Below are 20978 nucleotides of genomic sequence, written 5' to 3'. Positions count from 1 at the left end.
TAACCTGCAGGTTCCTCTGTCCGAGGAATTCTCCAGGCAAGAATACTGGAGTGGGTAGCCGTTCCCTTCTCCAGGGGATCTTCCCAACCCAGGGATCAAACCCAGGTTTCCCACATTGCAGGTGGATCCTTTACAGTCGGAGCCACCAGGGAAGCCCAAGAATACTGGAGTGGGTACCTCATCCTTTCTCCAGGGGATCTTCCTAACACAAAGTTACCTTTTTCACTCTATACTTGATTTCTCTTGATGGCTCTTGAATTCTGAATCTCTTGATCTGTCTATAGCTTTCCTGGTGGCTCAGATGGTAAAGAATCCGCCTGCAATGCAGGAGACCTGGGTTCGATCCCTGTGTTGGGAAGATCCCCTGGAGGAGGGTATGGCAACTCATTCCAGTATTCTTGCCCAGAGAATCCCCATGGAGACCTGTTTACAGGGGAATAATGTAGATCTGTCTATAGGGGAATAATGTAAAACAGAGGAAAGAGAGTTTTCATGTAAAGATATTGGTCACAAGACACTCTCTTAGTGAAGCTAAGTTGTATCACCTGAAAAATTTATCTCATGATCTTAAACCTGGTTTTCAGAGTAACATCTGCCTCACAAATCAATGCATGTAAATAATAATAAATTCCCAAGTACTTAACATCTTCCATATGCCAATGTGAGGTAACAGAATATGAATATTGGTCTCTGTCCTTGGTTCCTGGCACAGAACTTCTAAAATCTTTGTAATTTCCTAAGAGATAAGAACACTGGGAACATGTTTAATCATTGTCTTTGACCAGGTCTCAGGCTCCTAAAAGCCTTGTAAATTCCTCAGTGACAAGAGCACTAGGAGCATCTTTTGTTCTAGTGAAGTGGCTCACGGTGGGCCCCTGGATAGGGCCAGTCCCCAGCAAGACCAAACCCTGATTAGAAGCTTGGGATTATCAGTTCACCCCTCATCCTCCAGAGAGGGGAGAGGGGCTAGAAACAGGAGTTACTTGATTGACGGTGCCTGTGTGGGGAAGCCTCCATAAAACCCCAGTGGTAGGGGTTTTAGAGAGCTTTCAGGTTGGTAAACACATACAAGGGGAGGGCGACACACCTCAACTCCCTGGGGATGAAAGCGCCTACGCTTGCGACTCTGCTAGATCTTGCCTGATATATTTCTTTCTCTGGCTGTTCATCCGTGTCCTTTATCTCATTTAATCAACTGGTAAACATAAGTGTTTCTTTGAGTTCTGTGATCCATTTCAGCAAATTAATTGAACCCAAGGAAGCCCTCCCAATCTACAGCTGGTTGGTCAGAAGCACAGGTAATCTTGCAACTGGCATCTGAAGTATGTGTGGGTATGTGTATGCATACAGGGGGGCAGGGAGGACAGTGTCAGAATTGAGTTACACTGTAGGACATCCAGTTGCAGCCACAGAACAGTGCTTGGTATGCGGAAAAACTGAGCTTTTCCCTTTGCAGCGAGATTCTTTGATAAGTGCTTAGACTATAGTATTAATTTAATTGTCAGCAAAGATTCATGTCATCCAAAGAGTAAATTACAGTGTCTGGCTAGTAAGTATGAAACGGGACCAACTTTCATAGCTATTTGCATCTGGCTGTGTCAAAATGGCCTTGTCAAAACTAAAGTTACTTTTTGTTGTTGTTGTTGTTGTTGTTGCTGTTGGGGTGGAGCTGACATCAAATCACTGTTTTTAATGCCAGTAACAACAGCAACAACCATCTTAAACTTTTGCCTTTACCATTAATTCCCACTAAAATACAGGGGGCTTTGTCCTTTAATTTCTCTATTATTTGAGATGTTTCACAAGCATGTACTTCTTTTTAAATAAAATAACCACAACAATGATATATCTTAATAATGGTAAGGTTGGCATAATTAGGAAGCCCACAAATAACAGAGATAGACTACTCTTGAGTTTTGAAATGGCAAAAACAGTAGCTCCCAATCTTAGTCATATCTAATTATTAGATTAAATACACATGCAGCAGTGGGGCTTAGTGGGGAGCTGGGGTGGGCAGAAGGCACAGGGGCTTTGCTCACCATTGGCAGAGGAATGAACACATTTTTAAAAAAGAACGGCTCTTTGCTTTCTGTCTCACACCTCTCACAGTGTTTCCGACCAGTCTTTCCAAAATGGCCTTAATGACTATCATGTAAACGTACCATCCTTAAAAATGTGTTGACTTTTTAGATTTTCCAAAAGATGCACTTTTTTTTTTTTTTTTTTTGGAAAATGTGCTAAGGAGGAGCAATTACTCCTCCTGTTCTTTCCCCCCAGCTCTGCTTTCCTTGGTCTGGCCATTAAAAAGACTGGAAAAGAATCTGGTCTGAGAAGACTGCCATTTAAGATCCCAGTGAATTTCGTGAGAACAAAGCTTTTTAAAACCTTTCTAGATAGGATCACAAGGGGTCAACCCTTGACTTCAGGCAATAGGTCATAGTTTAGCCACCAGATAAGGTCTACCCTGCCCCCATCCCAGTCCAAAGAGTCATAAATTCTTTACTGTCTTTTTGTGAATCTTCATCACAAGGCTTTGTAAGTAATATGACTCAGTTACACTCTCGAGTCTGCTCTGTAAGAAGTCTTCTGTCTATCTGCTCATGGTATAGGATTCTTCACCCCTCAAAAGTCATGGCAATTTTCAATGAAATTCCCTCTCATCCAGTTGTGTAGAATTTTACGGAGGCCTGTTTGCAATTACAGTGCTGAACATGGATCGTTTATCATGCAGATACTAATTGTGAATAAAAAGAATATGGGAAGGTACCAAGTCTATTGGCTCCAGTAGTCTCTCCCATCACCACTTATGTGAGTCCACATTAATAAGACAACGAACGTTTAAGGAGATGATAGGTACTCAGATTATTAACATATCCATGACAAAACAAGCTGATACTAATCTGACATAAATTCTTAATACTCACATCCTGTTTGCTGCTCTCCATCTCTCTGCTATACTAAGAACTGACTCGCCCTCCAATTCTTCTTCAAGGTACTGCTTCCTGTAAATTGTAATTGGTGAGTTATTTATTCACTTTATCTACTTAAGCTCCTTAAGAGGTGAGGCTGTAACTTAGCCCCCCAACCCACTGGCACACCAATAAAAAATACTTGTGGAAGAAGCTAAGACCTCATATAATTCTAATGTCTTAGATTAACTCAATTCTGGGGTCCTCCACAAAGCTGTTTCCACTTGTTTAGTAGCCAGTGGGAAGAACTTTATCAAGTAAAGGGCGAGAAGGGGGAAAGAGCTGAAGATGGTGAAAATGGGACCTCTGTATTTTGAGTCATGGCTCTGGCACCAACTAGCACAGTCTCGCCATCAGCAAAAAGAGAAGGGATGAAGTGAAATTGCTGTTATAAGATTCTGTGATTTAATGTGGCTTATGCTGCCATATAAGATTATAAAACATTTTAAATAAGCCACCTCCTCAAACCTTCACCTGAGCCTGCACTGCCTCAGTGAGCTTCAGTGCAGTCAGAAATCAGGATTCGCCTTAACCAGTTATCAAGTCTGTGTCCTCCTCCACCAGCGCTCCTGACTTGAGGGCATAGTTCTGGGGCTCAGCTGGATGTATGGTGAAGCACTGGTACTGTTTCCTGAGTTTGTTAGGAGGAATGGGATAACTAGGACAGGCCATTTCTTTGACTGTGCCACAGCTTCCTTATTACACTTTCCTTTTCACTTCTCTCTGCTGCCTTCTTCCCCACCTCCCAATCTCTCTCTTCCTCTGCTAGTTCTCCTCTTCCAGATCATCCTCATTTGGGGGAAAACACACACACAAAACCTCTACAACACTTCAAACTCAAATAAACATACTTTTCTTTGTACTTGCACTGAATAAGTGAACCATAATTTCCTAAGGAACTTCCAATTTTCATCTTGCAAAAACCAACAAAGTTATCATTTGCAAGGCACTTAAACTCCTGGTAGCTATCTTTCAAGGTCAGCACAGTTCCCTTCGCCTGGATAGCTTTTTCCTATGACTCTATCACTTTCTTCAGGTGTCTGGTCAAAAGACAGTTCCTCAGATCCACTTCGTCCCCTTTCTCATTTCTTACTATTTTCTTCCTGAGATTTATCACTGTCTGGTATTTTATTACACATCCACGCATTTTCTTGTCTATCCCTTCCCTAGAATATAAGCTCCAGGAGGACAGGGCCATTGACCAACTCGTTCACGCGGGGTCTCCAGCACTTGGAGCAGGATTGGGGGTAGGGGAGGCGCTCAGGAAAGAAAGAATCAGTATTCTCTCTAGTACGTTCAGGCTACTTGCTCGGTTCTCCAGAGCCCCAGAACCCCTTCTCGCTTAGTCCCGCCCAATTGCGAGTCCCCACCCACCTTTTTTCGGCTCTCAAATCACTGCAGATGGTGATTGCAGCCATGAAATTAAAAGACGCTTACTCCTTGGAAGGAAAGTTATGACCAACCTAGATAGCATATTAAAAAGCAGAGACATTACTTTACCAACAAAGGTCCATCTAGTCAAGGCTATGGTTTTTCCAATGGTCAAGTATGGATATGAGAGTTGGACTGTGAAGAAAGCTGAGAGCCGAAGAATTGATGCTTTTGAACTGTAGTGTTGGAGAAGACTCGAGAGTCCCTTGGACTGCAAGGAGATCCAACTAGTCCATCCTAAAGGAGATCAGTCCTGGGTGTTCATTGGAAGGACTGATGCTGAAGCTGAAACTCCAATACTTTGGCCACCTCATGCGAAGAGTTGACTCATTGGAAAAGACCCTGATGCTGGGAGGGATTGGGGGCAGGAGAAGGGGACGACAGAGGATGAGATGGCTGGATGGCATCACCGACTCGATGGACATGAGTTTGGGTAAACTCCGGGAGTTGGTGATGGACAGGAAGGCCTGGCGTGCTGCGATTCATGGGGTGGCAAAGAGTCGGACACGACTGAGCGACTGAACTGAACTGAACCCACCTTCACCGGAGCCCAGCTCGGAGGCTAGTCCTCTCGCCTGTCCGCCACTAGGACAGCGCAGCGCGGCCACCGCGCGGACCGGGCAGCTGCGGTTGGGCCCAGAGGCGCCGCTCAACCGCCCATCTCCGGGCCCAGCCACACCGCTCCGCGGGTCCCAGGCCGCGGCGCCCGGGGGTGACAGCGATGCCGCCACCGAGCTTCCGTCCGCCTGGCTGCGCGGCAGTTAGGAGCCGCGCGCCGCCACGAGATGTCCAGGATTCTGTTTTGAACGATCCGTTAATGCGGGAGGAAAACGGGACTCGTTTGTCAGCGAGACGCAGGCACCCACCCGCGGCGTGGGCAGGGGTAGCGCTCGCGGGTTCCCTCAACCGCGGTACCAGCCTAACCTCACCTTCAAGCCAAACTGACCCGCCGGGCCGCCGGCGCCCCTGGCGTCTTCGCCGAGAGCCCGGGGAAGCCTTTACGGGGAAACGGCGCCGGGCCCCACCATCCTCAGCGCCGCCGTTAAGAGAATGTTAACATTTCTGTTTTAAGAGATACGTTTCCCCCCACAACGCCTCTGCGCCCGGGAGGTGGTGTCCCCAGTTAACTGCGGGAAGGGCCAGAGATGGGCTGGGAAGATCGAGGGCAATTTCTAATAGTTCTTTCGGACCGGTAGCTCTTTTCTGATGAAGAGCCCCCAGCTGTCTTTCTCTCCGCCTCCGGGAAAGGTCTCTTTAAAATTTGGGATTAGGAATAATAAAGGTCATCCTCCATTGCCTCGTGCATGCTGCCCCAGTGGAGAGATTGTTTTTCCTTCTCCCGCCTACCCAATTTGGAATTGTTTGGAAACTCCTAACAGCATGGCCTTGAGCAAGGGTTGAGTCAATAGTGACAAAAGTTTTTTAAAAGGTCTACACCACATTTCTCAAAAGGGAATATTCCCAGTGAGCAATAAACTCGTGAAAAGTGTGCAAGTGAATTGGTCATCGGGGACCTTCAACTTATTAAAATCACAGGAAATTCCACTGCACACACACCAGGATGGTTAAAATGAAGGAGGAGGAAAAGGAGAGAGAGGTGGTGTTGGTGTTGGCGATGATGGTTGGGCTAAGTTGTGCCTGACTCTTCTTTGACCTCATGGACTATAGCTCTCCAGGCTCTTCTGTCCACGGGATTTCTCAGGCAAGAATACTGGAGTGAGTTGCCATCTCCTTTTCCAGGGGATCTTCCTGACCCAGGGATCGAACCTGCATCTCCTGCATTGGCAAAGGGGTTCTTTACCACTGAGCCACAGGGAAGCCCATAGTGGAATATTACTCAGCTGTAAAAAAAGAATGAAATAAAGTCATTGCAGCAACATGGATGCACCTGGGGATTATCGTATTAAGTGAAGTAAATCAGACCCAGATAGATACAATATCATTTATATGTGGAATCTAGGGAAAACAATGATAGAAGTAAACGTATTTATGAAACAGAAATAGACTCACAGACATATAAAACATGGGCTTCCCTGGGAATCCACCTTGCAATGCAGGAGACACAGATTTCATTCCTGGTCTGGAAAGATCCTGCACTCCTCGGAGCATCTAGGCTGGTGAGCCAAATCTAGAGAAGGCCCTCGCTGTACCAACAAAGACTCCGCACAGCCAAACATAAATAAAAAAAAAGAACACATGCCTACTTTATGACCCATGATTCCACCCCTAGATATATACTTAATAGAAATGCATACACATATTCATCAAAAAATAGGTATTAGAATGTTAATCTCAGCAGTATTTGTGACAATGCCAGACTGGAAATAATCCAGGGGTCCAGTAACAGGAGAGTGGATAATGACATTGTGGTATATTAACACAATGGAATATTATGCAGAAATGAGAGTGAATGCACTACAGTATATGGATGAACCTCACAAAGTTGAGTGAAGGAAAACTGTCATGCTCCATGTGTGGGCTTGAAAACAATTTCCAGCCGTGAGGCGGTATGAGAGGAGAATAGAGTTTATTAGAACAGGAGACGCTGTTAGAACAGTGGGCCAGCTCAAGTGAGAGCTAAAGCTTTTTGTGGGCTAGTAGGCAATTTTTATAGCTTCAAAATGAAAATTCCTGCTGGAAGAGTGGCATTGGGTGACTGGTTAGGGTGCTATAGGGTGAGTATTTTTACCTAACATGGGGTCAGGGAGCAGGCTGGTTTAGATGGGGGCGCTCATGGCAACGGTTGCTGCGGGACACACTCTGTTCCAAAGAAGACCTTGGTACTGGGCTCCACATCTGTGGCCTTGGTACAAGGCTTTACACCTGTCGCCTTGGTACAGGGCACCACAGAAACCAGGTCCAAAAGAGGACATGTTGAATAATACCATTTATATAAAGCTTCAAAAACAGGCAAAACTAATCTATGGTGTCATAGACTTAAATATGTGGTTATACTTTGAGAGGCTGTAGCTAGGAAGGGACACCAGGACTTCTGGGATGTCTCCAGTGATTTCGTCTGGGTGCCATTAGCTTTGTAGAAACAAATATCCAACTGAGCATTTTTCCATATGTGTCTCACTTTAAAATTTTTTTAAATTAAGAAACAAAAAAGTCTGAACTATTATTTGTCCAAGTTCTCTTTACTCAATTCAACCCACCTTCATTTGATTTCTATTGTCACTATTGCCTTATTGCATAAGGCACTAGGAGGCACTGTGGAGTCCTGGAAAGATCTCTGGCTCCCAGTTCAGTCTAGGAGGTAGTACAAATAAAAAGTCATTGCTTGGGAGTAGTCTTTGACGTTATACGGTTAGGGAAGTCCCAAATAATTACCTTGGAAGAAAGTTTGGGGAAAGAATACGTATCTAAGAACCTATTTGCAGGGCAGGAATAGAAATGCAGACATAGAGAACAGACTTTGGACATGGTAGGGGAAGGAAAGGGAGGGACGAACTGAGACAGTAGCATTGAAATACATTATATGTAATAGAGATAGCTAATGGGAAGTATTGGAAGAAAAGCTATGACAGACATGGTCCACTGGAGAAGGGAATGGCAAACCACTTCAGTATTCTTGCCTTGAGAACCCCATGAACAGTATGAAAAGGCAAAAAGATGTGACACCAAAAGATGAACTGGGTTGGTAGGTGCCCAATATGCTACTGGAGAAGACTGGAGAAATAATTGCAGAAAGAATAAAGAGATGGAGCCAAAGCATAAACAACATCCAGTTGTGGATGTGACTGGTGATGAAAATAAGTCCAATGCTGTAAAGAGCAATATTGCATAGGAACCTGGAATGTTAGGTCCATGAATCACCGTAAATTGGAAGTGGTCAACAGGAGATGGCAAGACTGAACACCAACATTTTAGGAATCAGTGAATTAAAATGGACCAGAATGGGTGAATTTAATGCACATCACCATTATATCTACTACTGTGGGCAAGAATCCCTTAGAAGAACTGGAGTAGCCCTCATAGTCAAAATAAGAGTCCAAAATGCAGTCCTTAGGTGCAATATCAAAAATGACAGAATGATCTCTGTTCGTTTCCAAGGCAAACCATTCAATATCACAGTAATCCAAGTCTATGCGCCAACCACTAAATGCCGAAGAAACAGAAGTTGAATGGTTCTATGAAGACCTACAAGACCATTTAGAACATAAAAAAAAAAAAAAAAAAAGTCCTTCTCATTCACAGGGGACTGGAATGCAAAAGTAGGAAGTCAAGTAATACCTGGATTAACAGGCAAGTTTGGCCTTGGAGTACAAAATGAAGCATGGCAAAGGCTAACAGAGTTTTTCCAAGAGAACGCACTGGTCATAGTAAACACCTTCTTCCAACAACAGAAGACTCTACACATGGACATCACCAGATGGTCAGTACCAAAATCAGATTGATTATATGCTTTGCAGCCAAAGATGGAGATGCTTTATACAGTCAGCAAAAACAAGACTGGGAGCTGACTGTGGCTCAGATCATGAACTCCTTATTGCCAAATTCAGACTTAAATTGAAGAAAGTAGGGAAAACCACTAGACCATTCAGGTATGACCTAAATCAAATCCCTTACGATTATACAGTGGCTGTGACAAATAAATTCAAGGGATTAGATGTGATAGACGGAGTGCCTGAAGAACCATGGACAGAGGTTTGTGACATTGTACAGAAGGCAGTGATCAAGACCATTCCCAAGAAAAAGAAATGCAAAAAGGCAAAATGATTGTCTGGGGAGGCCTTACAAATAGCTGAGAAAAGACAGAAGCTAAAGGCAAAGGAGAAAAGGAAAGCTACACCCATCTGATATAGAGTTCCAAAGAATAACAAGGAGAGATAAGAAAGCCTTCCTCAGTGATCAATGCACAGAAATAGAGGAAAACAAAGAATGGGAAAGACTAGAGATCTCTTCAAGAAAATTAATGATAACAAGGGAATATTTCATGCAAAGATGGACAAAATAAAGGACAGAAATGGTATGGACCTAACAGAAGCAGGTGTTAAGAAGAGGTGGCAAGAATACACAGAAGAATTACACAAAAAAGATCTTAATGACCCAGATAACCACGATGGTGTGATCACTCACCTAGAGCCAGACATCCTGGAATGTGAAGTCAAATGGGCCTTAGGAAGCATCACTATGAACAAAGCTAGTGGAGGTGATGGAATTCCAGTTGAGCTCTTTCAAATCCTAAAAGATGATGCTGTGAAAGTGCTGCACTCAATATGCCAGCAAATTTGGAAAACTCAGCAGTGCCCACAGGACTGGAAAAGGTCAGTTTTCATTCCAATCCCAAAGAAAGGCAATGCCAAAGAACGTTGAGACTACCACACAATTGCACTCATCTCACATGCTAGCAAAGTAATGCTCAAAATTCTCCAAGCCAGGCTTCAACAGTATGTGCACCGTGAACTTCCAGATGTTCAAGCTGGATTTAGAAAAGGAAGAGGAACCAGAGATCAAATTGCCAACATCCACTGGATCATGGAAAAAGCAAGAGAGTTCCAGAAAAACATCTACTTCTGCTTTATTGACTATGCCAAAGCCTTTGACTGTGTGGATCACAACAAGTTGTGGAAAATTCTTAAAGAGATGGGAATACCGGAGCATCATACCTGTCTCCTGAGAAGTCTGTGTGCAGGTCAAGAAGCAACAGTTAGAACCTGACATGGGACAATGGACTGGTTCCAAACTGGGAAAGGAGTATGTCAAGGTTGTATATTGTCACCCTGCTTATTTAACTTATATGCAGAGTACATCATGCAAAATACTGGACTGGATGAAGCACAAGCTGGAATCAAGATTGCTGGGAGAAATATCAATAACCTCAGATATGCAGATGACACCACCCTTATGGCAGAAAGTGAAGAGGAACTAAAAAGCCTCTTGATGAAAGTGAAAGAGGAGAGTGAAAAAGTTGGCTTAAAGCTCAACATTCAAAAAACTAAGGTCACGGTAGCAGGTCCCATCACTTTATGGCAAATAGATGGGAAACAATGGAAACAGTGACAGACTTTATTTTCTTGGGCTCCAAAATCACTGCACATGATGACTGCAGCCATGAAATTAAAAGATACTTGCTCCTTGGAAGAAAAGCTATGACCGACCTAGACAGCATATTAAAAAGCAGAGACATTACTTTGACAACAAAGGTCCGTCTAGTGAAAGCTATGGTTTTTCCAGTGGTCATGTACGGATGTGAGAGTTGGATCATAAAGAGAGCTGAGCACCAAAGAATTGATGCTTTTGAACTATGGTGTTGGAGAAGACTCTTGAGAGTCCCTTGGACTGCAAGGAGATCAAACCAGTCAATTTTAAAGGAAATCAGTCCTGAATATTCATTGGAAGAACTACTGCTGAAGCTTCAATACTTTGGCCACATGATGGGAAGAGCTGACTCATTTGAAAAGACCCTGATGCTGGGAAGGATTGAAGGCCGGAGGAGAAGGGAACAACAGAGGATGAGATGGTTGGATGGCATCACTTCCTTGAAGGACATGAGTTTGAGCAAGCTCCAGGAGTTTGTGATGGGCTGGGAAGCCTGGCGTGCTACAGTCCATGGTGTCGCAAAGAGTCAGACACAACTAAGCGACTGAACTGAACTGAATGGGAAGTATAACACAGGTAGCTCAACTGGTGCTCTGTGATATCCTAGAGGGTTGGGATGGTGTGGGGTGTGGGGGTGAGGTTCAAGAGGAAGGGGATATATGCATACTTACAACTGATTCATATTGTGTGGCAGAAACCAGTATAGTATTGTAAAGGAATTATCCTCCAATTGAAAATAAACCTTAAAAAATAAATGGGAAAAAAAGGAATGTGCATCTACTCAGTTTCTAAGTTAGAAGGGATCTTTGTGTGTGTGTGCTCAGTTGTGCGGCACTTTGCAACCCCATGGCCAGGCTCCTCTGTCCATGGGATTTACCAGACAAGAATACTGGAATGTGTTGCCATTTCCTTCTCCAGGGGATATTTCTGACCCAGGCAGGGATTGAACTTATGTCTCTTGCACCTCCTGCACTGCAGGCAGATTCTTTACCACTGAGCCATTTAGGAAGCCCCAGAAAGGATCTGAAGAACCTCATAATTTCCTGTAGATAGGGACCAGCATGATCAGCTGTCTCAGCTTTCCTAGGACTCAGGGGTTTCTCAGGACGGGGCTTTTAGCACTAAACCCAAGACAGTCTTGGGCAACCTGGATGGGTGGTCACCCTAGCAGGGGCTCAGCCTGTTTCATTGTTGAATTTGTTAATGTTTCTAACACAAAGTCTAGCACATAGGAGATAATTAATAAGCTCAATGGATATCTGTTGAAATGAGGGAAAATGGTAACGTAAGTAAAGGCACCTACTTTAGGTGATGCTAGTCATTTTTGGGGCAGAAATTGTGGGCAATATGGGTTAGGATCAGGTTGAAGACAATCTTGAAAGTCAAGCTGAATAGCATGTATTATAGTTTACTGATAATTGGTATCCACAGAATGTTTTCAAACAAATAGAGTGACATGAAAAAATCTGTTTTTCCTTATTAAATCTGAATTGCTGAATGGGACCAATTGTACAGTCTACAAGTTGAAGTTCAGGTAGAAGTTTATTAGGAGTCCAGATAAAAAGTGAAATAATAGACCTTCAGAACCATTAAGGGAACTAGGAGCTTCACTGAGACCAAATTGCCAACATCCGCTGGATCATCAAAAAAGCAAGAGAGTTCCAGAAAAACATCTATTTCTGCTTTATTGACTATGCCAAAGCCTTTGACTGCATGGATCACAATAAACTGTGGAAAATTCTGAAAGAGATGGGAATACCAGACCACCTGACCTGCCTCTTGAGAAATTTGTATGCAGGTCAGGAAGCAACAGTTAGAATTGGACATGGAACAACAGACTGGTTCCAAATAGGAAAAGGAGTACATCAAGGCTGTATATTGTCACCCTGCTTATTTAACTTATATGCAGAGTACATCATGAGAAACACTGGGCTGGAAGAAGCACAAGCTGGAATCAAGATTGCAGGGAGAAATATCAATAACTTCAGATATGCAGATGACATCACCCTTATGGCAGAAAGGGAAGAACTAAAAAGCCTCTTGATAAAAGTGAAAGAGAGTGAAAAAGTTGGCTTAAAGCTCAACATTCAGAAAACGAAGATCATGGCATCTTGTCCCATCACTTCTTAGGAAATAGATGGGGAAAGAGTGGAAACTGTGTCAGACTTTATTTTTTTGGGCTCCAAAATCACGACAGATGGTGACTGCAGCCATGAAATTAAAAGACGCTTACTCCTTGGAAGGAAAGCTATGATCAACCTAGATAGCATATTCAAAAGCAGAGACATTATTTTGCCAACAAAGGTCTCTGTTCAAGGCTATGGTTTTTCCAGTGGTCATGTATGGATGTGAGAGTTGGACTGTGAAGAAAGCTGAGCGCTGAAGAATTGATGCTTTTGAACTGTGGTGCTGGAGAAGACTCTTGAGAGTCCCTTGGACTGCAAGGAGATCCAACCAGTCCATTCTGAAGGAGATCAGCCCTGGGATTTCTTTGGAAGGAATGATGCTAAAGCTGAAACTCCAATACTTTGGCCACCTCATGCGAAGAGTTGACTCATTGGAAAAGACTCTGATGCTGGGAGGGATTGGAGGCAGGAGGAGAAGGGGACGACAGAGGATGAGATGGCTGGATGGCCTCACTGACTCGATGGACGTGAGTCTGAGTGAACTCGGGGAGTTGGTGATGGACAGGGAGGCCTGGCGTGCTGCGATTCATGGGGTGGCAAAGAGTCGGACACGACTGAGCGACTGAACTGAACTGAACTGAATCTAATATATCTTATTTTTAAATTGGCATTTTATTATTACAGCAGTTCCCTCTTATTCATAGGGGATACTTTCCAAGATCCTCAGTGGATTCCTGAAACCACAGATTGTACCGAACCCTATATTTCCTATACATAAATATACACCTATGATACAGTTTAATTTATAAATTACACATATGATACACATATGTAATTACATATAAATTACACATATGATACATATACACCTATGATAAAGCTTAACTTATAAATTAGACACAGTAAGAGATTAACAATAGTAACTATTAATAAAATAGAACAGTTGTGACAATATACCATAATAAAAGTTATGTGAATGTACTACTGTGACAATAGAGCTGAAAAAGCAGCAGCTGCTAAGAGACTAATGGGTGGGCAGAGAATTCAGCATGGATTCATATATACACTGAACAATGGGATGTTTTCTGTCCAGGTGGGATGGCTTGAGATTTCATGATGTTTCTTAGAATGGTGTGCAATTTAAAACTTGTGGACTGATTACTTCTGGAATTTTCCATTTAATATATTTTCAGGGAGTGATTGACCATGGGTAAGTGAAATCTCAGCAAGTGAAACTGCCAATAAGAGGTGCTACTGTATATGTTCTTTTTAGAAACTGTTTCTTCCATACCTTTCTTCCCCCCCCACTTTCTTAAATGTTAGTATTTATATATAATACTAATTTTAGTTAGCAAGAAATGAAGGCCCAGCAGTAAGGTTCATTCAGCACGTCTTAAGCAGGACTGGCTAAGAAGCTGCTTTGTTTTTTTTTCCTGGCAAGGGGCAGTGACTTTACACCTGTTGTTGTTGTGTAGTCACTAAATTGTGTCTGACTCTTTGTGACTCCATGAACCGCAGCACAGCAGTCTTCCCTGTCCTTCACTATCTTCCAGAGTTTGCTCAAACTCATGTCCATTGAGTCAGTGATGTCATCCAACCATCTCATCCTTTGTTGCCCACTTCTCCACTTGTCTTCAGTCTTTCCCAGCATCAGGGTCTTTTCCAATGAATCAGCTCTTTGCATCAGCTGGCCCAAGTATTGGAGCTTCAGCTTCAGTATCAGCTCTTCCAGTGAATATTCAGAGTTGAATTTTTAGGATTGACTAGTTTGATCTCCTTGCTGTCCAAGGGACTCTTTAGTCTTCTCCAGCACCACAGTTCAAAAGCATCAGTTCTTCAGTGCTCAATCTTCTTTATAGTCCATCTCTCACATCCATACATGACTACTGGAAAAAACCATAACTTTGACTAGATGGACCCTTGTTGGCAAAGTGATGTCTCTGCCTGTCAATATCTAGGTCTGTCATAGCTTTTCTTCCAAGGAGCAAGTGTCTTTTAATTTCATAGATGCAGTCTGTGTCGCCTGCATTAGCAGGCAGATTCTTTACCACTGAGCCATCTTGTAAGCCCAACCTTACACTACTTCAGTGCTTTCATAGACTGCCACATTTGGACAAGGTGTCCACTCAGAAAGACAACCTACTGTTTTTCTTGAAGTTAAGTTTATCCAGTTCTTAAATTCTGAGAATGTAACCTTCCCACTTTTTTGGTGTAAAAAAGTATTACTTCTCTTATAAAATGATGGTCATAGTAGATCGCAGTTGGTAATGTCTTTCTGTATCAAAAGTCCTCTGCATCCCCTTATTGGTTTGTAAAATGAAAAAAATCTTAAACTTCTGCTTCATTCTCATGCTGCTTCTGGCTCAGATTTTACATGTAGATACATATACATTTGTGATGGATGACTGACCCATATTCTGCCTCCTTTTCATACACCTTCCTGTACTGCAGAGGCTAGAAAACCCACAACTATACATCCCAGATTGTTTTGCCACTAGGATTCTGTTTCTAAATTATGATCTATCTGTAGTCTGCACACCCAAGAGACTTGAAAAGTAGAAGTGAGGTAGGAGCCACCTCCTGGCTGCTTTGGCGCTTGCTGCTGGCCAGCATGATTGTGAGGTGCTGGGCTTTTGGCAGCAGTGTTCCGCCTCCATGCACTAGCTCTTGGCCACTGAAGGCTTTGAGGCCGTGTTAGCAACATTGCCCTCTGGATCACAGCCAGAGCACTGTGTTCTTGAATTCAACAGTTTCCGCAATAAAGCTTTGTTTTTTAAAAATATTTATTTATACAAAGAGTCAGACAGGACTCAGTAACTAACACTTTCACTTTCATTTAGTTATTTGCCTGTGCTAGGTCTTTGATGTGGCATGTGGGATCTAGTTTTCTGACCAGGGGTTGGACCTGGGTCCCCTGAAATGTGAGTGCAGAGTCTTAGCCACCGGACCACCAGGAAAGTCCCAGCAATAAGTTGTGATTCCTCACCTTTCTTCTTTTTTTTTTTTTTTTAAAGGCTGTGCTGGGTCTTTGCTGCTGCATGGGCTTTTCTCTAGTTGCAATGAGTGGGGGCTACTCCCTAGTTGCGGCTTCTCTTGTTGTCAAGCACGGGCTCCAGAGTGAGTGGGCTTCAGTAATTGCTGCAGGTGGGCTCGGTAGTTGCAGCGCCCAGGTTCTAGAGTACAGCCTTAGTAGTTGTGGTCCACAGGCTTAGTTGAGCTGGGGCATGCAGGATCCTCCTGGATCAGGGATTGAACCCACGTCTCCTGCATTGGCAGGCAGATTCTTTACCACTGAGCCACTCAGGAAGCCTGATTGCTCAGCTTTCTGATGCTCCCCTCCCGTGAGTGTGTTTACTAATCCCATTCTAGGAGCCATTTCTGGGAAACAGCAGAGACTCTGCTCCTTCAGTTCTTCAAACGATTTTGTAAGCATGCATGTCCCTGTATTAAGGTATTTTCTGCTTAAAATAAAAGTGGTTTCTGTTTACTGCAAATAACCCTGACAGATACAATACCTGACTGAGCAGTAAGGCCACTGTTTCTTCTATACTTCCCCTACTTGCCCCTCCTCATCCTCTGCCTTCCTTTTCCCTCTTCTTTCTATAATACCAAATGCAGTATAAGCTGGTGCCTTCACTCTTGGTCTTTTGAGGCCCTGTAGCTGTTTCTTGAGCCTCCAGATAAAAAGAAACTCACGATGGGCTTCCCTGGTGGCTCCGTGGTAAAGAATCCGCCTGCCAATGCAGGAGACATGGGTTCAGTCCCTGAGTCAGGAAGACCTCACATGTGGAGGAGCTGGTGTGCCCCAACAACTGAGCCCACGTGTTGCAACTACTGAAGTCCAGGTGTCCTACAGCCCAGGCTTGGAAACAAAAGAAGCCATCAAAACGAGAAGCCTCCACACAAATAGAGAGTAGACCCTGCTCACTGCAAGTTGAGAAAAGCCCTCGTAGAAATGAAGAGCCAGCACAGTCAAACATAAATAAATAAATTAATTAAAAAAAAGAAAGTAACTCATTATCACAATATTTCACAAGGTGGGTGGGAGGTGGGAGCAGCTAGTCTCCTGGAGGTTGAGGTTTTCCCTGACACCCGAGAGGCTATCTAACTCAGTGTCTCAGGTTCTCACTAATCAAGATGCCAGTGGCTTATCTTTACCCACTGGAGGGTTTGGGCCTGTGATGAGGAACAATAGCAGTTTATTCCTTGGATTCTAGGTCCCCTGAGACACAATTTCTAGTTTGACTCATTGGGCATCATCATTGGGAAAGTGACAGTGCTTTACGTGTATGAATTATTAACCTAAAACTAATATATGTTTCCATATTCTTTTAACATTTCTAGGAACAAAACGCTTTTCTCTCATAAACACAATTCTTTTTTTTTGAAGGTTGTAATGTGTTTTCATTGATTAGAATTGTTTACAGTGTAATCATTCCATCATACCTATAATATACAGTCATAATCAAATATCTGATACTAAAGTAACTTACTGATAAATTCTAATATTGAACATAGAGTAGATCCATTTCTATTAACAATAAAAAACAAAACCACTGAGTTTATCTCGGAAAATTTAAATTTTGGCCATTATTTTACAAGTTGGGAATCTGAGTAATCCAACTTTGAGATGACTTTCTTACTGTAGAAGTTTGCTCTGTTGGTGAACGTTTGTTTTGGGATTTCCTCTTGTCTCAAGCCATTCTTGCAAACGACGCACTTTGGGGATGGGACCTTTCAATCGCCCTTGCCCTCTGCCTTGGTCAGTGTTCTGGACCTGGCCTCTCAATCCCAGCTTTTTACCCTCCGCCTGAGTATATTTGCAGAAGAACACTCCTTGAGCCTTCCCCAATGTTTCTTAATCCACTGATACCAGCGTGTCCTCGTCTGCCATACTGATGCTCACCCCTCCTCATCGTCCTCCTCTCATGCAGCCAGGACTGCCTCTGCAACCACTGTGCCAACGGTTCTCCCAGGTGGGCAATCTCTGTGCCCAGAAAGCTTAGACAAACAATTCTCCAAAAAATTTTTAAAATCTCCTTCCTCCCTTGTCCCACCCCTACTGCCACTTTGCTATAAGCAACATATAACAATACCTTATTATGCTAGAATTGTGGATAGCCTAGTTTTCCCATGGTACTCTTACTATTGCAAATACAGCTGCCTCTTGTTCCTTCTCCTATCTTTAAACTATGGCCATAGTGATACTGAAAGGCCAATATGATAGACTCCCTTGTAAACTATCTGGCCTAGGATATCCTGGACAATGATAAAAAGATGGGATCGCCTTGGAAAAACAGAACATACCTGTTACTGAATCCTGACCCAGAGCCCTTGCAGGCTCTGCAGTGGGGATAGTTATAATACTAATGGAAGTCCTCACCCTGGTCCCTCAATTTCCAAAGCACAATATTTAGACAATGTTAAAGCATTGCTGAAATTTAGCTCTAAGAAAAAGTCTGGACTAGGGAAAAAAATAAAAAAGGTCTATTAATGCTGGGAAGCAAAGGAATTGCATAATTTACAGTATAGATGACATCTCTCAATTCAAATAGTTCTTCCTACCCTGGAATTACTGATTGTAGGTTAAACACCTTATTTTTCATTCACTGGATGTAGAGATATCTTTTCACTAACGCCATCTATCTTTTCAATATTTTTAGGAAGTTACCTTAAGGGGAAATCTGCTTCCAAATTTTAAATGCCTCAGGGTGTTAAGGAGAAAATGGCAGCATTTTCACTGGTAGCTTTTCACAGGTAGGTAGCTTCTCCCAGGGAGCAGAATTATCTTTTAATTTATGGCTGGAACAATCCAGGTGGTAAGTGTGAAACATTTTTCCAGGATCATAAAACTGCCATCACTTCAGTTCAGTCACTCAGTTGTGTTTGACTCTTTGCAGTCCCATGGACTGCACCACACCAGGCTTCCCTGTCCATCACCAATTCCCAGAGCTTGCTCAAACTCATGTCCATCGAGTCTGTGATGTCATCCAACCATCTCATCCTCTGTCGTTCCCTTCTCCTCCTGCCTTCAATCTTTCCCAGAATCAGGGTCTTTTTCAATGAGTCAGTTCTTCGCATCAGGTGGTCAAAGTATTGGAGTTTCAGCTTCAGCATTAGTCCTTCCAATGAATATTCTGGACTGATTGGCATAGATGCCTTTAAAAACATATTTCAATGTCTGCAATATTTAGAATGTGTGCCACATACATTTTAAACGTCTTATTTTCTTTGGGTTCACAACCTGCTATGTATGAGATACTGCTAGGCACCGGATATACAACGATGCATAAAATACATTCCATATCCTAGAAGGGGACAGAGGATGAGATGGTTGGGTGGCATCACCAACTCGATGGACGGGAGTTTGAGCAGGCTCCGGGGGTTGGTGATAGCCAGGGAAGCCTGGCGTGCTGCAGTCCATGTGGACGCAACGAGTCTGACACAACTGAGCGACTGTACTGATCCAAGTAGGTTTCTGTAATTTGATCAATGTCCTTCCTAAAGACAAACTTTTATAGTTTCCTTCACCTCCTCCCAGCCTCTCCAATTATTTTGTGAATGGTTTCTTTAGGAACCCACCTGCTTGGATCCTGTCATCCAGTCAGTCCTTAGCTTTCTATACAAGAACCTCGGTTTCCCCATCCTTTCCTAAAGGCATGGTTAAACTCCACGTTCTTCCTTTCCTCCGTCTCATTCATCCTTTTGGGTAATGTAAGTAAATGGGAAGTCTGGGACCAGAGGCTCATACGAATTTAACTATTACGTGTATTCCAGAAAACCACGGTACCCGCTGACTTCGCTGAGTAAACAGGAAACTATCGATCCCACGCAGGAAATGACCTTGTTTGAGGGCAAGGGAGGTTTCGCAGATGTCCCTTTCCCTTCAGCTCTCTACTAAACTCATTTCCGGGTTTCAATCCATTTGGTCCTTCATCACAACAGCCGACTCTAACTCTTCCCAGTCCCAGCCTAGACAGCGTCCCTGAGAGAGTAGCCAATTGGCCCTTCCCTTTAGTGGACATTTTTATGCCTTGTTTTACATCACTACGAATCTCAACCAATCAGTAGTTGGGATGGGAGGTACCAAAATAAACTTCACTTCCTTCCCAAACAGCCGCCCCGCGCTTGCGTCATCCTGATAGATTACTTGTGCAGCCAACCAGCAAGCAACCTTGGGCCCGGCCTACCTTAAACCCAATCAATTAAAATGAAGACGGGGAATTGGGCGGAGAATGGAAAACTTGCCCCCACTTTTGGAAATGGTTTGAAGGAGACGCGTACGGACCTCTTAGAATTTGCGACCAATTTTGCCTACTGTATGTCTCAGACGCCCCAGTTCTGTCCCCCCTCAGCCGCACCCCAAGATGAGCCCCCCACCCCATATATCTCCCCCCAACCCTCATCTCAGTAGAACACGTTCCCATGCCGAGTCTTCAGGAAAAGGACCAAACCCCAAAGGGCCGAGCTGTCCTTGCTCCTCCCCGCGCCGCAGAGCAGGGGGAAGGAGAGACCCCGCAGACTCCCGCGCCAATCTTTCCATTCAGTGCGTCTCTCCTCCCTTCCCCACGTTCCCGGGTCGGAGCTGACACGGGAGTGGGAGGAGCCGAAGGCCAGCAGGGCCGGCGGAGATGCTAACGCTTCTTAAGGTGGCGCCGAGCTGTGAGGTGCCTGGGCCTCCAAGCGACTGGGATGTGACGTCCTCCTGCCTCCCAACTTCGCTTCCCATGCAGTTTCTTATCTCTGGTCCCCTCACCTTACGCCTGATTTTATTTTCAGAAAGAATAAACAGGTTAGGTAGAGAATATAAACGAATGAAACTTACAACAATAAAGTTACGTAAAAGAAAACCAAACCATGGAGAGAACTTTTACGAGTAATCTCATCTTCTGTGTTCTATTCTTTTCTCCCTGAGAGTTCCTTTTAAAGTAGCGGCTAGATGTGCAAATGTGGGCTCCAATTTTGTCTGATAAATATTTCTAAGTGAATCATTCGTGTGTTTGTTTTTTGTCTCCCCACTAGATCTGACGGCAGTCGCTAAAGGAAGCAAGAGCCGGTTGCTTAGTGGCTGTGGGTTACCGCCTACCACTCTTACGGAGGGTCTCCTGGAAGCTGGAAGAGCGGAGGTGGTATATTGGGCCTCCTGCCAGTCTTGCCTCTAATTGTCTTATCATTTGTAAAATGGGAATAATAATAGCTACCATATACGTTCAGTGTGAATACTAAAATACTTCGTGTAAATAAAAACACATTGTGATCTGAAAGGTGTAAACAAACATCGGATAACATTACAAATATAAAGCATATAGTAAATATTTACAACGGCTTCCCTAGTGGCTCAATCGGTAAAAGAATCCCCCTGCAATGCAGGAGGCCTGGGTTGGGAAGATCCCCTGGAGGAGGTCAT

The 20978-nt window shown here is 43.6% G+C and overlaps 2 long non-coding RNA genes and 1 pseudogene across 2 annotated transcripts; 1 reads left to right on the top strand and 2 right to left on the bottom strand.

Annotated features, from left to right (window-relative positions):
* Nucleotides 1–2519: 2519 nt before the first annotated feature.
* LOC123333196 lies at nt 2520–6148 on the bottom strand. The gene is made up of 2 exons (XR_006550374.2): nt 4939–6148; nt 2520–3002 (listed from the first exon to the last, which is right to left on the bottom strand). It is a non-coding gene; the product is annotated as an uncharacterized LOC123333196 (long non-coding RNA).
* LOC112584475 lies at nt 2930–20890 on the top strand. Its single transcript, XR_003108667.2, has 2 exons — nt 2930–3018; nt 20594–20890. It is a non-coding gene; the product is annotated as an uncharacterized LOC112584475 (long non-coding RNA).
* On the bottom strand, nt 14514–18555 carry LOC102391234 (annotated as a pseudogene).
* Nucleotides 20891–20978: the final 88 nt, after the last annotated feature.

The sequence above is a fragment of the Bubalus bubalis genome, chromosome 4 (assembly GCF_019923935.1).
Source record: "Bubalus bubalis isolate 160015118507 breed Murrah chromosome 4, NDDB_SH_1, whole genome shotgun sequence".
Taxonomy (NCBI): Eukaryota; Metazoa; Chordata; class Mammalia; order Artiodactyla; family Bovidae; genus Bubalus; species Bubalus bubalis.
Note: the sequence above shows the minus strand (reverse complement) of the source record. Positions and strands in the feature narration are given on the sequence as shown.